The 26,711-nt window shown below is 41.5% G+C and overlaps 1 protein-coding gene across 10 annotated transcripts in view; it reads left to right on the top strand.

Moving 5' to 3' along the window:
* The window catches only part of AGAP1 (ArfGAP with GTPase domain, ankyrin repeat and PH domain 1), a 346,938-nt gene that overhangs the window by 75,807 nt on the left and 244,420 nt on the right, over positions 1–26,711 (top strand). The window lies entirely within an intron of this gene.

The raw sequence follows: 26,711 nt of genomic DNA, 5'->3' as shown, positions 1-26,711 counted from the left end.
TGCATCTGAATTTTGAAAGGTTGCTCAAACACTCTGCTGATTGCTGCTGGTTCCTGGCACTTCCCAGTTATTTATAATACCTCTGTTTGTTTGCATGCATTTGTTTGCATGTATTTGTCAGTTGGCTTGTCTGTCTGTTTTGATAGAGGATATGGGTTCCTAAAAATACTGGTTTAGTGTTTTTAGTGTTTTCTAAGAAGAGAATTCTGTAACACTGATGCAATTCTTTTTTTTTTTTTCTTCCATGCAGTTACTTATTTGTGGTGCTTATGTATTAAAGATAAAACTATGATTAAAAGTGGATGTGAGTGTATTTGCAAGGATGTGTAATGCATCTGTTGAGATGCTCACTCAGTTTCTCTGCTGCTTTCTGTGAGTGCATACATTATTTGGGTGTAGAACGTGGTATTTCATGTTTGTCTTGATGTGAAATCAATGAGTTACTGCTTATACTTGTTACTAAGTGGCACTTTTTTTTTTTTTTTTTAATTGAACCCTGGAAAATTGGTGGCCCTTAGCACAGCCATTGTTGCTCTTGTGGAGCATTCCTGCACAGACAATGTTCTTCCTGTGGCTCCCAAAAACCAGAGCCACCTTCAGGATGAGTGTCAGAATGACATATTGCCTGAAAACATCTGCTCTTCCTGGGCTGTTATTTTATTTGTATCAGGGATAGACTGCCTGGGAAACTGGGATGTTGACCTAACTGTTCCTTATGCAACATCCTAATTCAGAAGCTCTTCTATCCAGCAATACAGAAATATTTATGTTGGCAAGGCAACAGCTTTTCTGTCTCAATCTCTGTGTCCTGCAGGGAAAAATCTTATTTTGTACTCATGGAGGATACAGGGTTTAACTCTTCTGTAGTTTTATTTATTAAAGCTGTTAAAATGGTATGTGCATTGCTCTTCACAACTTTCAGTGCCCAGGACTTGGAGAGGAATTTTTTTTTTTTTCTAACCTGATTTGCATTCAGCCTTCTGGTCTAAATCCTTGGCAGCAGATAGCTGGTTTCACCATGTATATTCTCTTGTCCCCTCCTCTTTTGCTGTCCTGTGTCTCTGTTGGAATACTTTGTCATAATTCATAATTCCTGTCTTAAAGAACGTGTTGTTCCCTTTCTGGTTCTTCCTCTGCAGAGATCCTTGTTTGCCATCTCCCCAAACTTGTGAAACTCCAAGTATTATCTTGGTACAAGATAAATACAAGCAACTTCTCCTAGCCAGTCCATGATTTTTGCCCACGTACTCCTGTTTTCATTCTTTGAAGATGAAGGTAGTGGCTTTCATTATATAAAAGCTAAAAACCCCCAAGTCTTGCTATCCAGTGATGATGCTAATGTGAGAGACAGATCCATCTGTCTGTAATAATTTTCCTGCAAAGGGCAGCAGGTTATTCTGCTTGTTTCTGGTGTTAGCTTCAGACTTTTGTGACTCCAGATGGTGGACAATTAAAATCTCTATATGGATGCTTTCCCTGTTTAAAAACTTACTCTGCTTTAAACTTCTGATTAGGGTGAATTTGGAGCTAAATTATGGCTATTTTGAGTCAGTTTTGATTTTGAGTTAGTCAGGGAACCCACTAGCTGTGTGTAGTGTGCTTCATGACATGGTGAGAAGGTCTTGGTGTAAGCAGAGGTGTGAGTGTGCCTTATTCCATAGGTAAACCTTCCTTGAACTATTCATATAGCTTTGCTAGGCCTTAATCTTTTTATTTCCCCTCCTTTAAAAGTTACACTAATGTGCTCTCAGTTTTGTAACCACAAGTGACATTGCCATGTTCTTAAATCTGAACCTCAGCTCTTGTGGCTCTGGTGCTGCTTGGGGAGGGCTCTTCACAGGGGAAAGCTTTTGCTGAAGACAAAGGCACGCCTTAGGAGAGGAGTCCAGGAGATATTTGAAATCATAGAATCATAGATTATGCTGAGTTGGAAGGCACCTATCAGGATCATCAAGTCCAGCTCCTGTCCCTGTGTAGGGCACCCCAGGAATCACAGGATGTACCTGAGAGCATCATCCAAATGCTTCTTGAGCTCAGACAGGCCTGGTGCTGTGACCATTTCCCTGGTAAACTTGTTCCAGTGCTTGACTGCCCTTGGGGGAAAAACCTTTTCCTGATACCTAATATAGACCTCCCTTTATTCAGTTTCTGACCATATCCTTGAGTCCTCTCTTTGGTCACAGGAGTGAAGAAATCAGTGCCAGTCCCGTCTCTTCCCCTTGCAAGGAGCCATAGACTGCAGTGAGGTTGCTCACCCTTCAGCTGCCTTCTCTCCAAGCTGAACAACCAAGGTGACCTCAGCCACTCCTCTTAAATCATGCCCTCCCAGACCCTTCACCATCCTTGTTGCTCTCTTTTGGATGCTCTCCAGGAGCTTCCTATCTTTTTTATACTGAGGTGCCCCAAACTGCACACAGTACTCAAGGTGAGGCTGCACCAGAGCAGAGCAGAGCAGGACAGTCACCTCCCTTGCCCTGCTGGTGACACTGCTTGATGTACCCCAGGACACAGTTTGCCCTCCTGGCTGCCAGGTCACACTGCTGGCTCCTGCCCAGTTTGCCATCAGCCAGGACACCCAGGTCCCTCTCTGCCGTGCTGCTCTCCAGCCACTCATCCCCCAGTCTGTACTTGGCACCAGGGTTGCCCCATCCCTGGTGCAGAAATCAGCACTTGTTACCCCTCCCATGGTTGGTGATTGCCCATCTGTCTAACCTGTTGAGGTACCAAGTGTTGTTTCTAAACTGCCTTTTGCCATTAATATATTCAAAACAAAATCTGTTTGTTTTTCCCCACAGTTCTGTCTAATTTCAGCTCCAGTTATGCTTTGGCCACTCAAATATATATACCTTGCATGTTGGCTGCCAGTATTCTAGTATGAAAAATGTCCTTGCTTGTTAGATTTCTCAATGCTAAGTTTGTTTTAATAAGAAGAGGCAGATTTCTTTCCTTGACAATGTTATTTTTTATTTTATCCTGTTGGGGATGAAATTCCTCATATTTTACAGCATTGTGTTGGACAGATTGGTGACAATCAAGAGGCAGTGCGGGTGACACAGCACTAGGGAAGTGTTTGTTGCTGTATAGAATTGTGCATGGCAGGATTGTTTGCTGAGTATCAAAGGAAAGACCACTTTCTGAGGTCTTTGAAAAGGACTCTTTTGGAACAAGATGTTTTGAAAGCAGTGGTGAAAAGTGCATGGGAGTGAACAGCCTCTTTTGGCTCCCCTTTATGGTGCTGTTGCAGAGTGTGGTCTGTGTCCAGGTGTGCCAGGCAGCCACTGAGGTTTATTCCCACCAGCCTTCCAGAAACCAGTAAGAGAAAGCAGAAGCTTGGGCACATGAGCAGTGGTTCATTTTCTGTGCTGTCCATGTTGTCTGTATTAATGCAAGAAACCTGTGCAATGTGAAAACTCTTCCTCAAGAAGGACAAGGCTGGCTCTTCTCAGGGCTTGGCTATTGGGGCTTTCTTGTTGATGGCAGGCACGGTCTGTAGATCTGGGTGGTAACTAAGTGGCATTGAATGTGAGCAGTTGTGTGTAAAATAACATTCAGTCTTGTGTTCAGTCTTCAGTATCTCAAAAATATCTGAGAATGTCTTATGTCTGAGGAATTCCTAGATATTTTTAAGTTAGCTGCAAAGTCACTTGTTAGTGTAGATGATGGTATTTGAGGTTATAATGTTGCTATGATGAAGAGATGAACTTAAGGTTAGGAGTTAGGTGGGGATGGGAGGCTTCTCTGTATAAATTCTTAGTTTTCAGTTTAGAAACCAGAAAGGCTTCCTGGGTGATTCAAGGTAAGGTTGTTACAGATTTTTTTTGTAGACTATGAAGATAACAGGTTGAGATGGGACAAAGGAGATCTATGTTTGGAGCCTTGACTGTGTTTAAAGATGTGTATGCAGGGTTGGTTACTGCTGTGTGTGTACCCCAGGCATGGAAGTACACTTAGCTGCACTGAAAACTTGGTCGTGGTAATCTTTCTCTTTTCTTGCCTCTTTTTATCTCATGGTCTTCTGAACATAATAAGTATGTAGTTTTATACCACCTGCTTTAGCTCTTCAGTCGGGCACATTGGGTTTGTGGAAGCTCTGGAGCAGCAGCAGTGACTTAAGTGTGCTGTCTGACTTGTGTGTGCAGGTGAATTACCTGCTAATGCACTTGACCCCCCAGCCCTTTGAACTGACTATTTTTAACCTGAAGCAGGGAGGAGACTTAATGGTAAATAGAGGTTGATCACAGGGCACTGCAGTCCTCTTAAGGCTCTTTGTTACTGTAACAGCCATCTTCCTCTGATGAACAGGAATTGTGTAATGGAAGGACCTTTCCTGATAAGCATTCTGAGAGACTTCCAAATTCAGGATCTCAAAAAAAAAACCAACAAAAAAAAAAACAAAAACCCAAAAAACACCCCCAAAAAACACCACCAACAAAAAAAACCCCTGTAATGGAATCCGAATTCAGTTGTGCCTGTAAGATAAAAGTAGATATAGTTGTATACTGCTGCAGAGCTTTTTAGCAGTGCCACTCAGTTCACATGTGATTTAGGTGCCATGGTTCCTGGACACATGTTGTCTTCTGCCTTGCTGTGCTGTGGCTGGGAGGTTACACTTCAGTGGTTAAATTTGGTGCTGGCTTTTGTATTCCTCATACACCGATTGCAAAGACAAAGCCAGGGAACTATTGCAGGAGCCAGGCAGGTGAGGGGTGCAGCTGGCTTCAGGTCTTAAAGTCTTGCAAATTGGCTCTGCTGGGATGGTGCCTGGAATTCCCACTCCCAGAGCCAGCTTTGCACTCTAAGGTCAGAAGTAGTGGGACTGAGTGACAGAGGAGAGACAGAGCCCTGCTGTCATTTTCTAGCTAGAGCAGTTTCTGGAAAGGGCTTTGAGGAGCTGGAAACACAACCCAGCCTAAATTGAGATAAAGATACCATTTTGTTAATTCTCTCAGTATGTGTAAGAACAGTTCATAACCCAAAATACTGTGATGTACAGGTCTGGTTTTGGCATTCAGTGGTAGATGCATCTTTCAGGAGTGGTCATCTTTCAGATAGATGCTTTTTCAAACATAGAGATGCTTCAGTAGATCTTTATTGTGACTGCTCCCTCCCTGGAGCTTTTGAAGACCATGTTGGATGGGGTTTGAAGCAACCTGGCCTAGTGGGATATGTACAGCCCATAGCAGGGAGGTTGGGAGCTTATATGATCTTTAAGGTCCTTTCCAGACCAAACCAGTCCGTGACTCTTGCACCTGAATTATTTCCAGTCCAGGTCTTCCTGAGTAGATGAGCAGGATGCTGGCACTGTATGCTTATGATTTTTTTTTTTTTTCCCCCAGACTCTTCCATGTAAGTCTCAGCCAGAGGAGCACCAGTGCTTTTTCACTATCTGCACTGGATGCCTTGTTTAAGGAAGAGAAACTTTCAGCTGGATGTATTTGCCAGAGCTCTCTATGGTCAGTTTTTATGTGATGCATTTGAAACTGTTCCTGATTTGAGTGCAGTGAAATGCCCGTGCTTGATTTGGAAGGGACCCTTCTGTCCCTGTTAAAGTCCTGAATCAAGTCTGAAGGTCTGAAAGGACCCTCACTGTCCTGAGGGCTCCAGGTGGTGCATGGGAACATCTGGGAAGCAAGACTTTTCCAGAATTAGTTTGGCAGAGCAAACAAAACCTAAATTTACAATAGAGACTCCAGAATGATGAGGGATTTAGTTGCTGCCTTACAGTTTTACTCTAGGTAACAGTTCAGTGGTACTGTGTTAGCTCTCTCCTGTGATTATGTGCCAATTCCCATCAATTCTGTTGTGCTTGCCTATTAGGTACTTTTGAGTCATCTATGTTAGCATTTAATGCAAGTTTCTTCTGGATCATCACTGAAATTCCCTAGCATCTCTGGGTACATCGTGGACTTCACCCAGCAATTTTTTTATTCAGGTGATATAAAGAAATAAGCATGCTGAAAGGAATTTTTCTTAGTCCTGAAAGTTGCTTTGTCAGAAAGCAATGTGCATCCAGGTTTACTGCAGTAACTCCCATCCCTTCTTTTCTGTAAGAAGGTGTTGGGAAAAGGCTCCTCTTCTTTATACTTAAGGAGTTCCTGTCACAGCTTGCCTTAACCTCTGCCCTTGGAAAGTATGTAAGGAATTGACTGATAAAAAATCCCTTTCCTTTCCCAAATAAAGAAGCAATTGAGTGTTTTGTGGACACATGCTAGTTTGTATTGTTAAGGGCCCCCAGGTTGAGATATCAACTGGTACTGAATGTAATAGTGCCCCTGTACAGTGTGGAGAAAGTCTGAAGGAGACACAGTGCTGGGTTTGTGTGGAAGTTCTGCTGAGAACAGTTCAACTTGATGTTGTTTAGTAGCAGGTAACTAGCAGGAGCTGGTTACTGCCAACTTAAAAAAACATCCATAATCCTATTTCCACAAGACTTAAAACATTCTTCTCTTGGTTCTAGTTTTCTTCATAGTCCCTGTCCCAGCATACTCTGCTGTGTTGCGTGTGTGTTGCTGGGGGTTTCTGCAGTGTGTGTGTGTAGAACTGTCTCCTACTTGATTGACTTTGCCAGCCCTGGCTGCTTTTGTGTGTGCAGCCCTGCTCCTTTGCCAGCCTGCTCACACAGCTGCCACTAATGCACTTGGGGCAAAAAGAGGAATTTAACTGTTCCTTCATCCTGCAGGAGAGAGCTGTGTTACCCATTAAAACTTCATTTGAGTTTTGCAAAATCACTCAATGCATAAAATTCCCAGTTGTGTAGTACACACACTCTATTACAACAGGATTACATGAATCAGATTCAAAGTAAAAAATTAATTCAGTTTTTGGCCCCAGTCTGGGTTTCTTTTTTGCAGGGTAATCCTAGGAATGTGTCACTGCAGTCATCACAAACACTGCTGGCCTTGTGCTCCACAGTGGTACCAGCGTGACAAAACAGCTCTGGCAGCCCCAGCAGTCCTCAGGGGAGGATGCTGGAGGTGTTTCTTGTACAACTGCACAATAACAACTGAATAGAAAGCACAGCAAAAACATATATTTTTTTCCCCTCAAAATTAGTAAAATCGGAATACTGTATATTCTTTGTCTTCTACGTTATTACATCTAAAATAAATATTTGACTAACAAGCCCTGGGTGTTGGATGAGAGCTCACTGAGCTTCATGTAACTTCCACAGAGGGCTTCCCTCATATACCAAGGTGACACTTGTGCTCATACCACTAGAATTTAGCTCATCTGTCAGCTCTTGCGTCCTCTGTGCCAGTTTCAGAGGAGCTGGTTTTGAGGTTTTTTAACTGTGTTTTTCCATGGCTTTTCATTTATTTGGGTTGTTACATGTAACTGGCATATTTTATATGTTTAAAATTTTTATAATATATAAATACATGTGTGTGTATATCTATCTATCTATATATTCTGGTTGCAGTGGCTAGTGAGCTCTATGATAGGGTTATGGAGTAAATGCACTGCTTCTCTCTGTTACTGTGTGCTCTATTGGCTGTGGAGGTGAGGCAAGGAAGTTTTAGTTATAAAAGCAGCTGTGTTAAACTCCAGATCATGAAATAGCTTATAATTCCTTCTACTACCAGCATTTCTTAGTCATGGTTGTTTAGTTGAATATAGACCCAACAGGCCAAACCTAGGAAAATAGATGAAGATTCTCAGTGCTGAAATAGATAGTATTTTAGTACTACTTTTTTTTTTTTTTCCCCCTTCATTTTCGTGTTTTGTTTTTTCCAGCAGATGACTTCAGTTTAAAACCTTGAACATCAAGCTGTCTGTGAGGCTTTTTTTGTGTGTGAAATTTATTTTGGGGGATTTATTTTTGTTTTCTTTTTGTTTGGCTTTTCTGGTCTTTAAGGTGCTTTTTTTTTTGTTTTCCTTTTTTCTTTTTTCCTTTTTTTTTTTTTTTTTGAGGACTTCTGTCAGCAGTGTTGGAAACAATTTTAAGGGATGTCTCTGGGACACTGTAGTACATGAAGTGGAGGCAGTTCATATAAATGCAGTCTGAATTTACAGCATAACTTTTAAATCCTTAAGAGTTTCTGGTCACCTAAAGCTTCAGGAATGATCATATCATTTAGTTTCTATAGTTTATTTTTGAGCTAGAAACTAAGACTGTTTAACTTATTATAAAGTGAAAGACTAAGTATGGAATATTCTTTGAGAATCACAGTGATTAATTTGTAATTCCACTGAACTGTGGTTTCTGAACCACAGAACTACAGGAGGTTGGTGGCCCAGTTGGGGTCTCCTCATTGACATGTGGGGCATCTGGCTGGATTTATATACATGTGTTGAGTGCTTTCTAGTCCTGGTATTAGGACAGCATATGTGAAAAATGAAACACAAAGTTCAAGTTTTCAGTAGACTCTTCTGCTGTTTGTAGCTTTTGTCCCTGGGCATGTTATAAATCACTTCTGGAAATAATTTGAAAATTACTGAGAACTTGAACAGCCTTCGAATTGCTGCAAGGAGGAAACATCCTGTGCTGAAGGAGCCTTGAAGAATGGTGTAATATTTCTCCTTTATTGTTAATTTTATGTCTAGGGGGAGGTAGGGGATTTTTGTGGTTTCAAGTAGCTCTGCTTGGGTTTAGGTATTGCTCTTTTTTGATAAAGAATCTGCTTTCACATAGCTTGAGGGTCTCAGCCTCTCTGTGAATTTTAGGGTTGGGTATTCAGAGTTTTTACTGTAGTGTTATGGCAGGTTTATGAATGATTGTCCAGAATGCCAGTAGATATCTTGTATTTTGGAATAGATGGCTGACTTTCTGAGGATCTAATTGACAGATTCAATTAATTGACAATTCAAGGGTTGAACTTGATGATCTCAGAGGTCCTTCCCAACCCTTCTGATTCTGTGATTCTGTGAAATGCTTTTGTACTAACATCAAAATTCTTAATGCTTTCTGTATGTTTGTTTTATTATAGGCTTGAGACACCAGGTTTTAAATACAATATCTGCACCAAAGGACTGAAAACTTAGATTGCTTTTTCTTATGCAGAACATCATGTGTTTCCTAATCTGAATAATCTCTGACATTTTTATTTCTCAACTTTGAGTTGGGTGATGTCAGCTTTCCTTTTTTTAAAAAGGGATTTCCAACAGTTCCTTTTAAAATTTAACATAATTCCCACTTTCTTTTTAGTATGAATGATCAGTAAGGACTGTAGTGACTTGTCTGTTTAAATGAAAGATAGTGTGTGACTGCAGATGAGCTGTTCAGCTATCTGAATTCATCTTTTGACTTTCATAAGCTTTCTTTTTCTCTGTATGAAAATGCCCCCTCATTGAATTGTATTAACTGCTCTTGGGCTGCAGCTGCCCAGCTCCCCTGTCATTTTGAAGGCATTTTTTTCTCACAGTGTCCTTTGAGATGCAAGGGAAGATGGTCATCCAATTGATCAGCAGCAGAACTGCTATTTTTACATTGCTTTGTTTTCTTACTCTATTTTGTGATAACTTCCACTCATATTTGTCTTGGCTTCATGAGTCGTGAGACTTCTACAATATTTCAAACTTTGATGAGACAGCTAAATGGACTTTAAAGGTGTTGTCTGTTTGATGTGACAGGTGCTTCAGGAGTGGTGGTATTTTTCCTTCTCCACCTGGCAATATCTTTTAGATCAAATGCAAGCTGGTGCTGTGGGGGGGGGGTGTGTCTCTAACAAGAAAAAAGAAATTCAGCCTTCAGTTTGCCTTCCTCAGTGTAGCAGGATTGGGCTAAGGGGCAGCAGGTATGAAATCTGAAACAGAATAAGCAAGAGTGATGCTGTGCTTATGAATTTATCAACTACCAACATGATCATCAGATAAGTCTTGTAGTAAAGTGCTGTTGTGGGAAAGTGAGCTTTGTTGTTTGTGGGACTTGGCAGAGTGAGTGATGTGAATGTTTGGGAAGGATGGAGGGCCAGGGTTTGTGAAATGGGTTGGCTACACAGTTGATAGAGCTTGGGGTTACTTGAATAGTATATCCAAACCTTGTGAATGGGCAAGTAAGAGGTATTTCAGGGTGCAATGGTAGAAAGAAATTTGCAGTTCTCCAAGTGTTGGACATGTTCTTGAGTGGGTATTTAATTCACAGGCACAGTATTCAGCTTAAAATCTATAGGGGGATTCTTACTGCATTTATCTCAAGATGTTTGCTTCATAGAGATTTGTCTGGACAGGAAGTTCTTTATTCAGTAATTCTTTGACAGTGCTCTGTGACTGCCTGCTTGTTTTTCCATGGGGAAAAAGTTGTAACTGAATTATTTAAAAGTGGATTGAGTGAATCGGTTTAGCTGCCACAGGTGCTATGGCTTGGCATGAGTACATGCATGTTGGGATGATTATAAAATCATACTGTGAGACATGACCCAAGACCCTCCTCCCTGGGGTCCTCAGATAGACAGGATGGAGTTTGTTAGTTTAGTTTTGGTAGAGAATGCCTGAACTTTCAAGAAACCCTCTCACGCGAGAGGCAGCCTGGGTGGGCTGTGGTTGTTTTCAGATGATGCTGATTTCTAATGTGGTGCTGGCTGTGCAGCACTGATCTAACTCTTTGCTAGATGATTTTGCTTGTTCTTTCTGTATATTATGATGCCCAAAGCCATTAAATAGGTAACACAGTTTACAAGGGGGTTTATATTTATTTTTCCAGTGTAGTCTTGCGGTATGATGGCTTCAGACTGCTAGAGATGACAAACATGTCTGACTGTGTTCATACACCTTGCTTGGCTATTTAGAAATGGGAATGCAAACAGGTCCTTCAATGTATACATCACCTGAGGGGTAGAGCAGGGCATGCTGAACCTGTATGTCAGCTGTAAGGATGAAGAAGGCTAATTAAAATTATTTTATGAAAAGCACCTGGCCAACAGAGGCAGCATTTCTGGGCCTGGAGGCAGCAGTGGTGGGACACCTTGATGGAGGAGAGGAAATGGAAGGTAATAGTTCCATTTTGTAAACGTCCTCTGTCTAGTTATTTTTATGAAACACTAGGCTCCTGTTCAGCATTTAGTTTGTAATGCAGCCTAGCAAGGGGATCATGCATAAAGATTCTTAAAGCCTTTCCCCCTTTTTCTTAGTGTTATAATAGATTTTACAGCTGCTACCAGAAGAAAGGGCAGGCTGATTTGGTATTCCTATGCCATTAGGTTTCCTGATAACCTGCAATCCCCAGTGAACTGCCTATTCTCGAACAATATGTAAATATTATGCAATTGCACTGGAGGCTGGCACTGAGGCAGATAAAGTGAGGAAATTGTCATGAGATGTTTATCTTGCTGTCTAAATAAGAGGAAACAGAGGTGGACGATATGGATTATCTAAAAACCATATTCTGCCATTTTTACTGCATATTTTGCTAACTAAAGAACTGTATTTTAAACATGAGGACAAGCTTTTAGAGCTGCTCATTCTGACATTGCTTTGCTAATTTGCTGGCTGTCATGTTATATGCCCAGATCACAGAATTGTCACAGTTGGGAGAGATTACTATGATCACCATGTAGAACTGTCAACACGCCCCCCAAATAAAATATGTATTTATCAATATCTGTATCACCCATTAGAGCATGTCCTGAACTGCCTCATCTACATGGTTCTTAAATACTTCCAGGGATGGTCATTCCGCCACCTCCCTGGGCTGCCCATTCCAATGACTAACTACCCTCTCAGTAAACAAGTTCTTCCTAGTATCTAGTCTGAACTTCTCCCCTGGTGCAACTTCAGGCCATTTCCTCTGGTCACATCATTGTTCACTTGAGAGAAGAAGCCATCAGGAAACTTCCCTCATAAGGGAGATATTCCACTCCCACCATCATCTTTGTGGCTTTGTGCTGGACTCTCTCAAGCACTTCCCTGTCCTTCTGGAACTGAGGGGCCCAGAACTGGACACAGTATTCCAGATGTGGCCTCACCAGGGCAGAGCAGAAGGGGAGGAGAACCTCTCTTGACCTACTAGCCACCCCCATTCTAATGCACCCCAGGATGCCATTGGCCTTCTTGGCCACAAGGACACATTGCTGGCTCATGGGCATCCTTCCATCCACCAGCACCCCCAGGTCCCTTTCCCCTATGCTGCTCCAACAGCTCAGTCCCCAACCTGTACTGGTACCTGGGATTGTTCTTTCCCAGATGTAAGACTTGACATTCGCCCTTGTTCTAATAAATTTCTCCCTGCCCAACTCTCCAGTCTGTCTGGATCCCTCTGAATGGCAGCACAGCCCTCTGGGGTGTCAGTCACTCCTTCCAGTTTTGTGTCGTCAGCAAACTTGCTGATAGTGCACTCTATTCCCTCATCTAGGTCATCAATAAATATATTGAGTAGTACTGGTCCCAGTACTGACCCTGAAGGGACTCCGCTAGAAACAGAATTCCAACTGGACTCCATCCCACTGACTACAACTCTCTGGCTTCTATCTTTCAACCAGCTCCTTATCCACCTCTCTACCCCATCAGCCAGGCCACACTTCTTCAGTTTAGCTCCAAGGATGCTGTGGGAGATGGTGTCAAATGTCTTCCTGGAATCACGATAAACTCTGTCTACTGCTCTGCCATCATCCATCCACCTGGTTACATCCTCACAGAAGGCTCTCAGGTTGGTCAGACAGGACTTCCCCTTAGTAAAGCCACATTGACTGCTCCTGATAAGCCTCTTGTCCTTGATGTGCCTGGAGACAACACCTTTCCAGGGGTGGAGGTGAGGCTGACAGGTCTGTAGTTACTCAGGCCCTCCTTCCTAACCTTTTTGAAGACTGGAGTGACATTTGCTTCCATCCAGTCCTCAGGCACCTCTCCTGTTCCCCACAACTTAGCAAAGATGATGGAGAGCAGCCTAGCAATGACATCCACCAGTTCCCACAGCACCCTTGGGTGCATCCCATCAGGACCCAATCCCATCAGGATTTATGGATGTCCAGCCTCATTAACTGATCCTCAGCCCAGCCAGCATCAGTCAAGGCAAACTAAGGTCCATTTGCAGACCCTTTTTACTCATGAGAAGATGAACACTCCCACCCATTCTGGTGTTTTCTGCAAACTTACTGAGGATGCTCACAGTGCCCTCCTCCTGTACCATTAATGAAGATACTGAACAGGACTGGCCCCAGAGCTGAGCCCTGAGGAACACCATTGGTGATTGGCTGCCAACTGGATTGAACTCCATTGCCTACAGCTCTCTGGGCCCTGCCATGCAGCCAATTTCTGACCCAGTGAAGAGTCCACCTGTCTGTGCCATGAGCTGTCAGCTTCTGTAGGAGAATGCTGTGGGAGACTGTGTCAAAGGCTTTATTAAAATCTAAGTAGACAATGTCCACAGCCTTGCTCTTATCCATTAGGTGGGTCACCTGGCTCATGGAAGGAGACAAGATTGGTCAAGCAGGACCCTGCCTTTTCCTGGCCCCATGCTGGCTGGGCCTGCCTATTCTGCACTTGCATTTGTGCACACTTTATATGAACCTCTCCAGAATTTTTCCAGGCACTGAGGTTAGGCTGACAGGCCTAAAATGTATCTTGTCAGATTGCTGAGAAAATTTTGATTTCCTCTTTTCCGTGAAAGGAGAAATGGTGGAACAGCATCTCTTAAAGGCTGATTTGTATTTGTGTGAGTCAGCAGAGGCATGAGTAATGGGTGGTTCTCAGCCCATATGGAAATACTTTTGCAAGTGATAAAGGTGAAGTGTTAATTGGGACCAGCTGATAGATCTTGGGTTACCTCTGCCTTGTATTAAATGGTCTAGAGACTTGTGTTTCAGATGTGAATCACTTGCCCAAACCACCCCTTATAACGAGTTGAGTTTTCTTGTCTGGTTCTTGATGGTATTTGGGGTATAAAATACATGATTTATCTGCAAACATGAAAGAACATTAGAGTTGTGTGGAATGGAGACATTTCACTCCTGGGAATGTGAGTTGTAACCATAGACAAAGGCCTGTCCCATTATTCTCCTGTGTGTATGTTTAATAAGTAAATATGCCTAATTTGAAGACTTATGTTAATCTAGCTGTGGGTTTCTCCAAAGGGAATATGCCAAGCAGGAGGCACATGGGATTTTGAGCTCTCTTGACTTGATCATGACTATCCTGTTGTGCTTGTGAAGTTTCTTTTCACATCTGGTGTCTGTGCCTGACCCAGCGTGTCAAGGGGAAGACAACTATGAACATTTCCAGACTGCTCTGCAGGCACTGAAAACCTGGGTGCTGCAGAAGAAACCCATGTATTGTAGAGATTCAGCTTATGCCAATGTCCTGGGGCATTTCAAATAAAATTATATGAAAACCCACTTCCTAGATAAAGCTTTTAATGATGCAACACGAGGAGTCCAGCTCTGGCTTGCTTGCACAGTCTCATTAAAAATGTTGGAAGGACTGAGTGCTAAAAATACATTCTTAACCTCACAGCAGTGGTTTGTGTCAGCCTTCCTGAAGGAATGGCTCCCTTTAATTAGTAAGACAGTGAAGTTTATTTTGGGGTTTGCATTGTTTTCAATTTGGGATGTGAACTCTTATGCACTGTAGTGGCTTTAAAAAGAATTAAAATTGTGTAGCTGTGACGGGGCCTATTACAGCTGTTGGCAGCAGCTGCAGGATATACTGTGCTTGTCCTGGTGCCTGCCTTGGCCTGGGAAGAAATAAAACAGTTTAAAAAGGGAGGAGGAGCCAAAAATTGTTTTGGTCTGCACCAGCAGCTGTCTTGATGTGCTGTAACCACATGTTGTCTCTATGTGCAATCCCAGAGACAGAATGAGTTACCCTTTGTATGTACATTCAGCTTTTGCGAACGCCAGGGAGGGTTTAACAGAAATTGGTTTTCAGACCTGTTTTAACTGCTAAAAATCAGCAGATACTGATCTAGTAAACATGCTGAGCCCAATCTCATAATTTCTGTCCCTGAGAGTAGATTTGTCAAAATATCTGAGATTTGGCTGGTGTGCATTGTCTTCTTTTAGCCTCTCCTGCTACGGTGCTCTGGCTTAGCATAGGGGCCAGAGGATTTTCATAGCACAGCTGTGGTTTATGGCATCAGAGAAGTCTCCAAATGGCAAAAAAGGAGAAATTGCCCTCTTTGCACCCTGAAGGTAAAGCCTACACTGTCTGGCTGGAACAGCAGTGCATGAGGTAGCACTGCAGCCATCTCAAGGCTCCAACAGATGATGTTTATGCAGGGATACAGCTGGTTCCACTGGTGATTTCCATGATGCTGGAAGCATGCATTTAATGTAGTGTGTTTTGCTATTGCTTTTTGGGTGGTTGTGTTAAGATAGATTGACTGTACCTGTTTCATTTCTGGTTTTCCATTGTACTGCTTCCAAATGGCTGCATTTCATTACAGGCTTAAGGCTGGTCTTGTGTTAATTATTTTTTTAAGAGTGTTTGCTAGTGTTGTTGATAGAGTAGAGGCTGACACCCTTCTTGTTAACTTTGAAGTCCTTTTTAGATCTTCATGTGTTTTTTGACTTCCAGGTTTTTTTCCAAACTTAAAAAGTTCCTCATAATTAATTTCAGTGGCTGATGTGGTTGAGTTTACCTTAGGAAGTGGTACAAAGGTAAACAAGAATAAAAACTGATGGCATAGCTGGCCTCCAGCTTTCTTGTCTCAGCTTGTGAAAGAAGGTTAAGGCATTCATAGGGAACAGCCTATATGGAGAGAGGTATTTCTTTAGTGTTTAGAGGCAGGGATCTAGCAAGGAACCAGTTTACAACGTGGCTTGCTGGAGTAAGTAAGACACATCAGCATGGAGATGAAGCAAGAAGACTTTTTCAAGAATGGATTACATTTCCAAATTCTCCTTTTAGTGGGGCTCACTTGAGTGTTGTAAAATAGTGGGTAGGAAAAGCCATTGGGACAGGTTTGTAAGGAAGGAGGTGCAGGTCTCTGAGGTGTAGCTAAATTGTTTTCTGATTCTTGAACTTTGCATGGGCTTCTTTGCAGATACAATTCCTAATAAAATCATTTGAGTTTAGAGTACATGCCTGAGGTGATGGGAACCTTCTGAAACTATGAAAACATACTTGAGTTTTTGGCTTCACCCAAGAAACACAAGCGTGAATATAGCCAGCTGACAGCATCTTGGCAAGTGCTGAGGAGCAGTTTTATTTCTCAGTGACTGTTTTTTAAAAACGTATTATTACCAGTTTTAGCAAACTTTAGCTAAAATTCAGCTTTTAAAATATTAAATGCAAAAGCATTGGTAAATTGATATTTCTTTGCAGACTGGATTTTTTTTGCTTCCAATGAAATGTCATGGTAACCTCAGCATGTCTGGTTCTGTATTGATTTGGGTCCCAGAGGTGTTGCACCAGTTGCTCATGTCATGTGGGAAGATGGTTTGTGAGCATGGTTTATGTAGTGGTGATAATCAATGTAGTGATTCTGATAATCATTTGCTCCCTCTCCCCTCACAGACTCGATGTGACACTTTCAAACTTAGCAGTAATTTTGAGGTTTGGAAAAAGTTAGATTTAATGTGTGCTTGCACATCATTTGCAGCATTATTTTTGCCCAGCTCTCCTGCTGCTGCTCCAGATCACTGGATGAGTCATGGATGAGGTGGGACAGGCTGCCTGGGAGGAGAAGCCCAAGGAGTGAGAGCTGATGGGTGCAGATCTTGGGACTGCAGTGACTGATTTTCTTGCCTTCATCTCCCTAGAAACTTGCAGTTTTATCTGTGATTGTAAGTTAAAAGAGGCTTTGTGTTATTGTTGGTCACTGAGTCTAAAGTTCATCTGACAAATATGTCATGTTTCCAAAATAAATAAATCCTACTTGTATAGGACTGCTGTTTTCTGCAGTGCCTTGCAATAGCAGGTGCTTTTTAAATAGGAAGCTGGGGAAGGAAGCAAGCTGCTTTTCTAATGGAGCATTTAGTCACACGTTATCTTTTCTAACTGTTGTATTGTAAGCAGAGTTAAGGCAAAACATACTGGCAGCCCAGAGTCTTTCCCCCTTTGCTTTCTCTCTGCTTCAGGACCCTCTCTTTCTTAGATGTGCAGTGTGTTAAGGCATAATTTTTCCAGTCATGTTTTGATGGTTCCCCAGTGGTTTAATGTTTTGGTGGTTTAGCAGTCTCTTAGGCAAAATGGTTGTAAAATTGAGTAAGGGGACATTATCCTTATTACAAAAAAAAAACCAAACAACTAGCTGAGCACCTTAGATGAGTTTCTGCACTGCTTACTTGTCCTCCTGAAGCTGAGCCTGGGTGTCCCTGTGCAGTGAAGAGGAAGGACACAAAGGGTACTGCCTGCCCTGGGCAAGGGAAGGACTTCTTCCCACCAGGGTGGGGAGATGGAGTCTGCCAAACAGCTACAAACTGGGTGTTTCCAGTACCTGTCCTCCCCTCACTTTCCTGCTCCAGCTTCTCCATCTCATCTATTAGGGAGTAAATTTCTATCTTAGCAAATCTATTTGCAACAGAAATAAAAAGGAGTCCCTTCTCACTCTGCCCTTGTTGCTGTAACTAAGGCTTTCCCGTTCTATTAATTCCCTCTGAGAGCTTGCCTTGGATTGCATTTCTTTGACATTTGACAAAAGCCTTGTTTAAACAAGTTAGATGTGCACTAGGCTAATAAATATAAAAAAACACATCAAATTATTCCTGCTGTGCTGTTCTCTGGAGAACAGTGTCTCATTTGTATATTTTCCACTAATCATCTCCAAATCTTGCATGGGTCATATCAAGTTAGGGAAAGTGGACTTAGTATTACATATGGTATAGTCAAGGAAAAAAAGGCTCTGTTTTGACAACCAGTGTAGCAATCTTGGAGACATGACTTGAGTTCTAAAAAATGTTTTCAGAAATGTGTTGCATAAACAAGTCATAATTTCCCTTGTGGAGAGGGAAAATGTTTTTCTAGATGTACTTTTGTACAAACATGTTGGACCATTTCTCTGTTGCTTGGATTTAAAGAACTGAAAAAGCAAATCAGTGATCATATGATGCCAGAGCACACATTTGGGTTGTCAAGCAAGGAAAGTTGGGCCATAAGTCAATTTTTAAGTGACTGAACTTTGATACTGCATGTATTTGCCTCTTGGGTCCTGTAACTGCACCAGATGGTTCAAGCCAGTAGAAGAACAAAGCATCCTCAATTGCACATTACTTGTTTTGCAGCCTTTTCTAGCACTGCTTGCCTGCAGGTGGCTTGGGAGGGAAGAGTGTTGGATTATGAGTTGTTACTGGATCACACCCATGGAACTGTATTGAGTTCACCAGGGCTGCAGGGGTGTGACAAGGGGGAGATTTTGCCACTGTCTACATTAAATATGTTTCCAACCTGCAGCCACCGAGCTGAGAGATTGGGAATAAACCCGATGGATGGATGGATGGATAAATGATATATTGGGCTTGACTTTTTTGGGGGAAGCCATGCCTCATATTTACTGGAGTTCTTAGGAGGAGGATAAGGGAAATCTGTTTACTTCGGTGACTGGAAGAATTACTCTTGCTAGGTACTTGAGCTGAGGTGCCATTGCATAAGAGGGGAGATCCTCTTGTGTGTATAATCTATATACAATAATCTATAGGAATAAATAGTTGGTTTTTCCCAGCAGCAAGTCTTGGAGGAATCTGTTCTAGAACCTCTCCTGGTTAAAATATTGATAAGTGCCTTGGGAAAGGGGATGAAATAGGGTGGTGATTTACTGTTCATTGAAAAAACAGGAACTCATGGTGCAGTTTCAGAAAAATCTTGTGATGGTTAACAGTGGAAGTACTGGGAGGTTAAACTTAGTGTTGGTGTGTGCAAAGAGCCACCTGGGGAGGGAGCAGCCCAAGCTTCTGTATTACAGCTCGTTCTGAGCTTTAAGTCTTAAAAGAGATCCTGGAATCTGCATGAGCTTTGTGGAAATGGCAGATGAAATGCTCTACAGGGCTTAAAGCTACTGACAGAAACCAGAGCAGTTGTCCTGCCTTCATTAGAAGGATGTAGTGTACCTGTCACTGGAGTCTTTGGGGGTGTGACTCTGGTCCTCACATCTGGAAATAAGTAGAGGAGAACAAAAAGGTGTTTGACAGACAGCTTGGTCCAGGCTAGAACAAACCAGCAGGATGGTGCAGCCTGGGAAAAGGAAGGCAAAAAGGGTCATTGTGGGAGAGAAGTAGAAATTGAACCGTTCAGTACTATGTGTTTTAAGCCATCCAAGCAATGCACCTCATTGCATCTTTGTTCTGACCTTTTATTTGGCAAGGCAGAAAGAGGAATGTTTTTAAATATTAGACTATTCTTCATTTTCCTTCCACTTCATGTTATTTTTTTTTAAATATGAAATTGGTATTTTAACATCTATTATTCTTTCACCAGTTGTATAAGCTCTCCTTCATTGTTAATGCATTACAAGAAGGTTCTCCATTCTTACTCAGACTTGAATATTCTTTGTGTCTGTAGTCAGGATGTTTAACAGGGTGTATGATTTTTGTAGTGTCTTTGTTTTGGGTACTGGGAACATCTTTCTGTTCACATGGCTTGGTCCTGTATTTTCCCCACTGGTATCCAGTAGTTTTTAAGAAGCACATCACTCCCTTGTTGTCTCAAGTGTGGTTCAGTACAGCTCAAAATCTTATCACCAGATTTTCAGTTAGCTACATTTGGGGTCGTGTTTCCTGTGCTGGCTCATCCTTCTCTAGAGACAGGAAAGGGTAGAAAACAGACTTCACCTTTGACACTGACCTGCTTTCTAGCCAGAGCCAGCAAAGTAAGATGTTTGTGAAACAGACTTCTTTTTCTTTCTGGATTTAACTACTGATATGTTTAGTTGTTTAGCTGCATTCTCTGAAGCTTTGGTGCTTGGATAAATGCTGTGTATTGCCTGAAAAAAACGATGCTATTTCATTGCATGGCACAGACATAAATTGAGGTACCTGGACAGTCCAGAGCCCAAGTACGTGAGCAGTGCTGCATTCTGGGGCTTCTCCCAATGCAAGAATGTGAAGAGGTATATTAGATTTTAGCCATGTGTATTTGATAGGATTATTTTAGCCAATGTCATTGCAGAAGCAATTTAAGCCAAGGATGTGTTTTATTCCCATACTCTGCTGAATCTCTGGGTTTGCTCAGCACATGCACTTGGGAAGAGACTGTCCTCAGTGTGCCTGGGAGAGGGAAGGCAGGCAGTGGGGTGGCACAGGATGGATGGGGTGGCATGAGGGGTGATGGATGGTGTGTCACAGGGCCGGGGGGGGGGAGGGATGGGGGGAGGTGACACAGACAGCTTGGTGGGGGTTGGCTGGTTTGCATCAATCTACTTTTGCAGGGATGCTTTTTCTGTTGTTCTTAGGTAATTAAATGAATTTTAAAATATTAAAAATTGTAAGACTTAAAACATAAAAAGAATACTAAGACTTAAAAAAAGCTGTACAGATATGCTTAGTTTCAAAGTGATCATTTGCTTTCAGATTGCTACAGGGGAAGGGAACAGCTTTACCACAATGATGCTTTAATTTGCTTTCTGTCTGCTTTTTATATTCCTTTCAACTTGTTGTTGTCATCATTGCTCTGTTCTAAAAGGAGCCAGCCAGGACCAGTATTTTTCAGTGTCACTTTTCTCCAAGGACTGCTGCTGAGATATAAGGATCATGTTTTTAATTTGAATTAAACTGTAATCCTCATCATCCTCACACTCCCTCTTTGAAGAGCACTTCTCCAATGGCAGAATTGCACCAAGAGAAAACAGGGGTTTTAATTTCCTATAACTGTGCATCACTATGAAAATACAGGGGATATGAAGGTTTTCTTGTTGACTTCATTTAGACTGTAAGCTGTTTACAAGGAAAAATATCACGTCTGTTTTTGGCTTAGTTTGAGTTTTGTGGGAGGTTTTTAGGTGGTATTAGGCTTAAAATTTCAAGCATAAAGCTACTTTTGGGAATATTTTGGGAAATATTATACATTATGTCGGTCCTGCTGAAGGAACCATGGTACTTTTTTCCAGATGTGGCATCTAGGGAGAAAACATCTTTGAAATCACCCAAAAGCTGTGTGTTCCACAAGTTTAAGTATAGCTGTGGGTATAAGACATGTGAGTTGGGCAATATTAGTTGCAACAAGACACTTTTCAGTTTTAACAATTTTAAAATTCAAGAGAAAACTCAAGTGCTGTATTGACAAAGAAGTGGTCTTAAATTCCCAAGCCCAAAAGTGTATTTCAGGGGTGTTTAACTCGTTGAGTGTTGAGGTTGCAGAGCTCTTTCCATCCCTGGTCCTTTTGTTTCCATGGCAGCACAGAGGATAATGCTGTTGCAGCTGCCAGCTGATATTGTAAAATAGACTTTTAGGTTTGACCTAAATATCTATTTACTATAGTTCTTGGTATCAGGGTATGGTTTTTTGGATGTCAAGTATATGTGTACCTGTAATGACTTTTGGTTGAGGTGCTTGATGCCTTTAAGCTGCTGAGCTAGGGCAGTTTTCCATCTCATAATTAGGAAGTAGGTATAGCCAGCAATAAATCTCACTGATACCAAAGCATTTATTTGGGACTCTAAGAGCTCCTCTTGTCCTTTCAGACAACACTGGGAGTAATGGAAGAGCCTTGAAAATTGATAGCTCATAAAAATCCCTCATTTTAGGTTTTCAACTGACTTGTGTTGTGGCAATTTTTATGAGTTCTTCCAAATGTGTACTGATATTATTAATAAGGTGTAAAAAGAGTGTTGTGTGTGATGGGATGTGGCTTTCCAGTGCTCCCTCAAGGGCCTGGCAGAGATTCCCAGCCAGAGCTGTCCACAGGAGGGCTGAGAAGGGACAGGACACACAGCAGCTCTGCTCAGGGTTTAAACTGCATAAGAAGAATCTATGAAACTTCTTCAGTTCAGCAGAAAAAGGAGCTATTGGGTGTTAGGTAGTTACAGCAGTAATTTCTGTGTGACACAAGGGGAAAGCTGTATCATCTAAATTCTACCAAACCAAGTGATTGGGAAGGAAAACACCTCAACTTTTGCTGATACTGGTACGGTTGTTTTTCTAAAAATTGGATTTATATTTGTGATAGTTATTGTTGATAGTTGTTCACAGAATTGAATTTATAACCAGAAGAATCTGTATCAAAAGCAGACTGATTAGGAATCACTGAGTATGAGTGAGATAACTAATATTTAAAAAAGGCCCTTTGGAAAAATAAAACCACACTCTTCCAAATAAAATTTTATGCAAAACTTAAAATAAGCATGTCGGAATATTTTTCTGCTGTACTGTGTTGGAATTGAGTTGATGCTTTGCCTTGAAATGCTGAGAGCTGAGAAATGCTGAGAGATTACCCTGCCTCTGAAAAATGCATGTTTGATGAGTATCACAAGTCTCAACCCAAAGGTTGCATGTTTCCCTCTTTGCTGGGAGAAAATTAGCACATAAGCAGTGGGAAATAGTCTGAAAGTGCTCCTTTGATTACAACTCCAAGAGAAAGATGCATGCTTTTATCTGCATTTTTCAGCTCAAGTGGAAACTTGTAGGAATATTTTCTGTACCTGTTGGCTCTCAGGTTTATATTTCAAAGCCAGGAGGTAACTGGATATTGCTTGTAATGCAGAAGTTATTGAGAAGGGGGATCAGGGTGTGATACAGTTCTTGGTACATAAACTTAATTCATGTGTTGTTGAGGGCTCCTGTTCTTATCAAAAAGAAAATGATCTTTTGCTGTGGGTTTCCAGAGAAATTTATTTTTTGAATAGTTTTTCTTTATTTAAAAGGATAGCAAAGGTATTCTGGGATAGCCTGGGGGAAGCTCTTACTAAGAAGCTTTCCAACAATCATGGACGACGTAAGTCTTCTCATGTCATACTGCAGAGACATCTACCTGCTCCTAGCTCATCCCTCCTTTTGGACAGGTTTGCCATTAGGTTTTCATCTCAATCAGATGGAAAGAAATCTGTGAGCTCAGGCTTTTGATTAATCTGCTAGTCCTATTTCAGTGACAATGAAGGACAAGACAAGGTTAGCGGAGCACAGTGATGCGGAGCCTCCCGTGTTGGCAATGCTGTGGGTGCTGTGTTTGTACTGAGGCAGCTTAGGGTCTCCCAAAATACTCATCAGCAGACAGACTGTGTTGGCTTCTGGGGATTTTTGGAGCTGGGGGGGGTGCAAAGGATGGCAAGGGTGGTGTAAATTTAATCTGGACTGGTTAAAAGTATTTACTTAGTGGGCTGACTAGCTGTGTTGCTGCCCATGGTGGTAAATGGAGTTAATTTAAGTTAGCACAGGGCCTCTAGTGTTAAAAATCAAGTATGGGATAAAGCTGACTGCTGAGCACCTAAACCACACTTTTCCTGTTGTTACTTCTGTAATTGCTATGGAACATCTCCAGTTTTCCTATGTGACTTCCCTCTGCTCCTCTGATACACGAACCTTTCATTGAACCATGATCCTGTTGTCTCTCAGTAACATTGTTTTGCTAATATTTATTTAATTTTTAGTTACTGTTCCTGGGTTTGAAGAAGATGTGTTTTCCTATATAAAAATTTCAGGGTTCTTGTTTTAGTTTTTGCTTTGGTGTAATGATGTGGAAGTGGAAGTGAGAAACTGTAAATGTAGTGGTGGAAATAAAAAATAAAATAAAATTAATATGAAAAAAATAGAGGCTATTTTCTGGTAAAGTGGACTTGGTGAAGAAAATGCAGAAACAATCTTTCTGGGGCATATTTTAAAAATAAATGGTTGACACCATGCATATTTGAAGCCTTTGATCATTGATGCAGAAGTTAAATTAACAGGACATACAACTGTGATGAATTATTGACAAAAGCCATTCCTTTCATATGTATAGTCTGTAGTCAGATGTGGAGGTTGAGTTCACTTGAATTCCAACGTTGGAAAGTAATGCAAACAACACTCCAGTTGATCCACTTCGTACATGTGGTTCTGTTTATTACACAAAACTCTTCCAATATGCTTAAGTCAACATGTGGGAGTGGATTTTTGGTTCTTCAGCTGAGTATGTTTGTGGACTGCACAGTCTGGCTTTTGCATGCTGCAGTTTGGTGCATCAAGTGTTTCAGTCATGTTGTAGCTATAATGTAATTACTTTTTTTTTTTTTTTTAAAGCAAATCCTCAAGTTTGTCATGTTCTGTCTGCAAGTATTTGGCCTTTTCACCTTAAATCCCATGGGTCTTGGGATGAACTTGGAATAAGTAATTCCTTTCCAAGACATTTGTACTAGAACTAAATTGATTAGCTCAGTATTTGAACATCCATACAAATAGGGTGCATTAACCTCTTTTTGCTATAAAAGCACATTGTTTCATAACATGCTGTGTTTTTAACTGTTATTTTTTTTGTGTACATGCCAAAGTAAATTATGCTGGGAAGGAATATTGCCTCGTAGATATAGTTGGGGGGGTGTATTTTTTAAAAGCAATGGAAGGCCTTCTGCAATTTAATTGCCAATTGAAGATAATAGTATTGTGAAAACTTACTTTAAATCAGTTGGACTGAGGTTGAGCTTGTTTGGTTTGGTTTTTAACAGGGATCTATTTGCAATGAAGTATTCTCAAGTATTTTGGACACTCAAAACGTGTGTAGCAGTAACCAGGTACTTAACCAAAATGAGAAAGTGGCTTTGTCAACAAATCCAGCACCTACTCAAATTAGTGTTACTGTGGTTTAGTGGTGCTTTTGGTGCTTGGTTAATTGTTGGACTTGATGATTTGAAATATCTTTCCCAACCAAAATGATTCAGTAATTCTATAAATGGTATTTGGGGTTATGAAGAAGAATGCAGGGTAACTGAGGTCTGCCATGCAGTTAAATGTAATTAATACTTACAAAGAACTGTTTTGTGAAACCAGGCTTAACCAGAGAAGTCTTTCTTGATCTGATAACCAAGTTTTTGCATGGTAGGATGTGGATTTTACTTGTTAGCTATACTGTAATTCGCTTTGATATGGAGGTGGTTGGTATAATTTGTGTAGTTTATAGGCTGACTAATGAGTTCTGGTGAAAGAATTAAAAAAAAAAAAGTGGTAATCCAAGGCATCAGATTTATAAGTGCAAATTGTTTGATACCTTCATGGTAATGGCTAAACATGGTAACATTTAAAACTGCACTTTTAAGTTTTCACATGTTTGAAACAATTGAACCTTTGTTACTGTTCCACAAGTGATGAACAACATAAGTAGATGTAAATATCTGTGGAAAGGAACTTCTTGCTTTCTTGGCTTCTCGTTACGGGTCAATTCTTTCATGCTTGGTTGGTTTGAATCACAATTTATTCTCCTTTTCCACTGCTTCAACACCAGTTGAAAGCAAAACCAGGAGTATTTGTAGTTTTACTGTCAGGACAAGTTAGGGAAGGATTTCTTGTATGCTAAAGGCTATAGCAGGTTTCTGGAGGTGGCATTTTGATTCCTGCTGTCGCAGTGCTCTGCAGGCTTTCCAGGGGCTGTCCTAGAAGATCTGGCACCTGGAATGAGTCAGTCACAACCTCAGCTCAATGTTCAACTCTTGGCAGCAGGAAGGAAGCCCAAAGCCAAGGCACTGCTTTTCTGCTCTGGGCTCTTGTGTCCACACCTTTGTGATCCAACATCTTCCACTGCACACTGTAAAGGAAAACCTTTCCTCCCACAGGAAGGAAGGAAAACATCCAGACCAAGTTGTGGTCCCTTTTGAGAGCTTTAATCATAAGGCTTCTAGAGCAGGTCTGTTATGTGATGTTCCTGATGGAAAGCTTGCTGGTTCTTTGTCTGCATCTCCAGTTTATTTTTGGCTTGGCGTGCTGCAGAAAGATTTCCTTGACTCTTCTCTCTGATTTGAGACTTCAATTTTCACTTGCTTCTGGTTTCCAGATTGTCCTCTGGCTGGAGGCAGGAAAGCAAGGCAGTGGCTGCCTGTGTCAGGTGAAGGAGCCTGGATCCTGCCTGCTGAGGAGAGGGACAGCTTCCACTCGGGCAGTCGCTCAACTTGATGGATCTTGATCCATAGGAAAGATATATTCTTCTGCTAGTGTCTCCTCCTCTTCACTAAGTATCCATTACTGGGCCCTGCTGTAGTTAGAGGAAATTGCCATAGCTGAATCTTGGGCCCAGCCTGGTGCAGCTTCTTCATATGCTGATGTGGTAGTTTCTGAGCAATGCAGTAAGTAATAATTACTTAAGTAATAATTACTTACAAAATTACTCTTTGGAGAAGAGGACTGTGACAGCTCAAGACAATTGGGTTTTTTTTCTTTCCACCTCAGCTCTTAAAGTTCAATGTATCCTTTGCCATCCTCTCTGTCCTTATCTTTCCCTACGTTGGCTTGGAGCCTTTGTTTGGTCTGAGGATGATGACTGAAAAATGCTTGCCTGCTCCTTCAACACCAACAGCTCTTTCAGAGCTCAGGACAGGTGATAACTATTAGTGAGGATACTGTCTTGGATGGTAAATGGCTTCCACCTTTTATTCCCTGGATCAAAAAAAAAGAATGAAATAGCCACCTGCTCCTGGCTGAAGGATTGGAGGGGAAGCAATGGCTTATGAAACCTTTGCTTGCTTACAGACCTGTGAATTTTTTTCCCTGTTATTTCCTTTAACACTGGGAATTGGTTGCAACACTGAGACTTCTTCAGTGCCGCATAATTACTGTGGGCTTGCATCTTAACTACTTGGTAGAACCATTCTGTGCGTGCATCAAGCAGTCATTCTTCTGCTTTGTGTAGTTTTGGAGAGGCTGAAATCAAGATTTAGAGGAATGCTGCATTCATTTGTAATGGAAACACACTTACCAGTTTGCTTTCTGTTGACTGGACCTTTACAGAAGGAACA

This window comes from Heliangelus exortis, chromosome 6 (genome assembly GCF_036169615.1).
Source record: "Heliangelus exortis chromosome 6, bHelExo1.hap1, whole genome shotgun sequence".
NCBI lineage: Eukaryota > Metazoa > Chordata > Aves > Apodiformes > Trochilidae > Heliangelus > Heliangelus exortis.
Note: the sequence above shows the minus strand (reverse complement) of the source record. Positions and strands in the feature narration are given on the sequence as shown.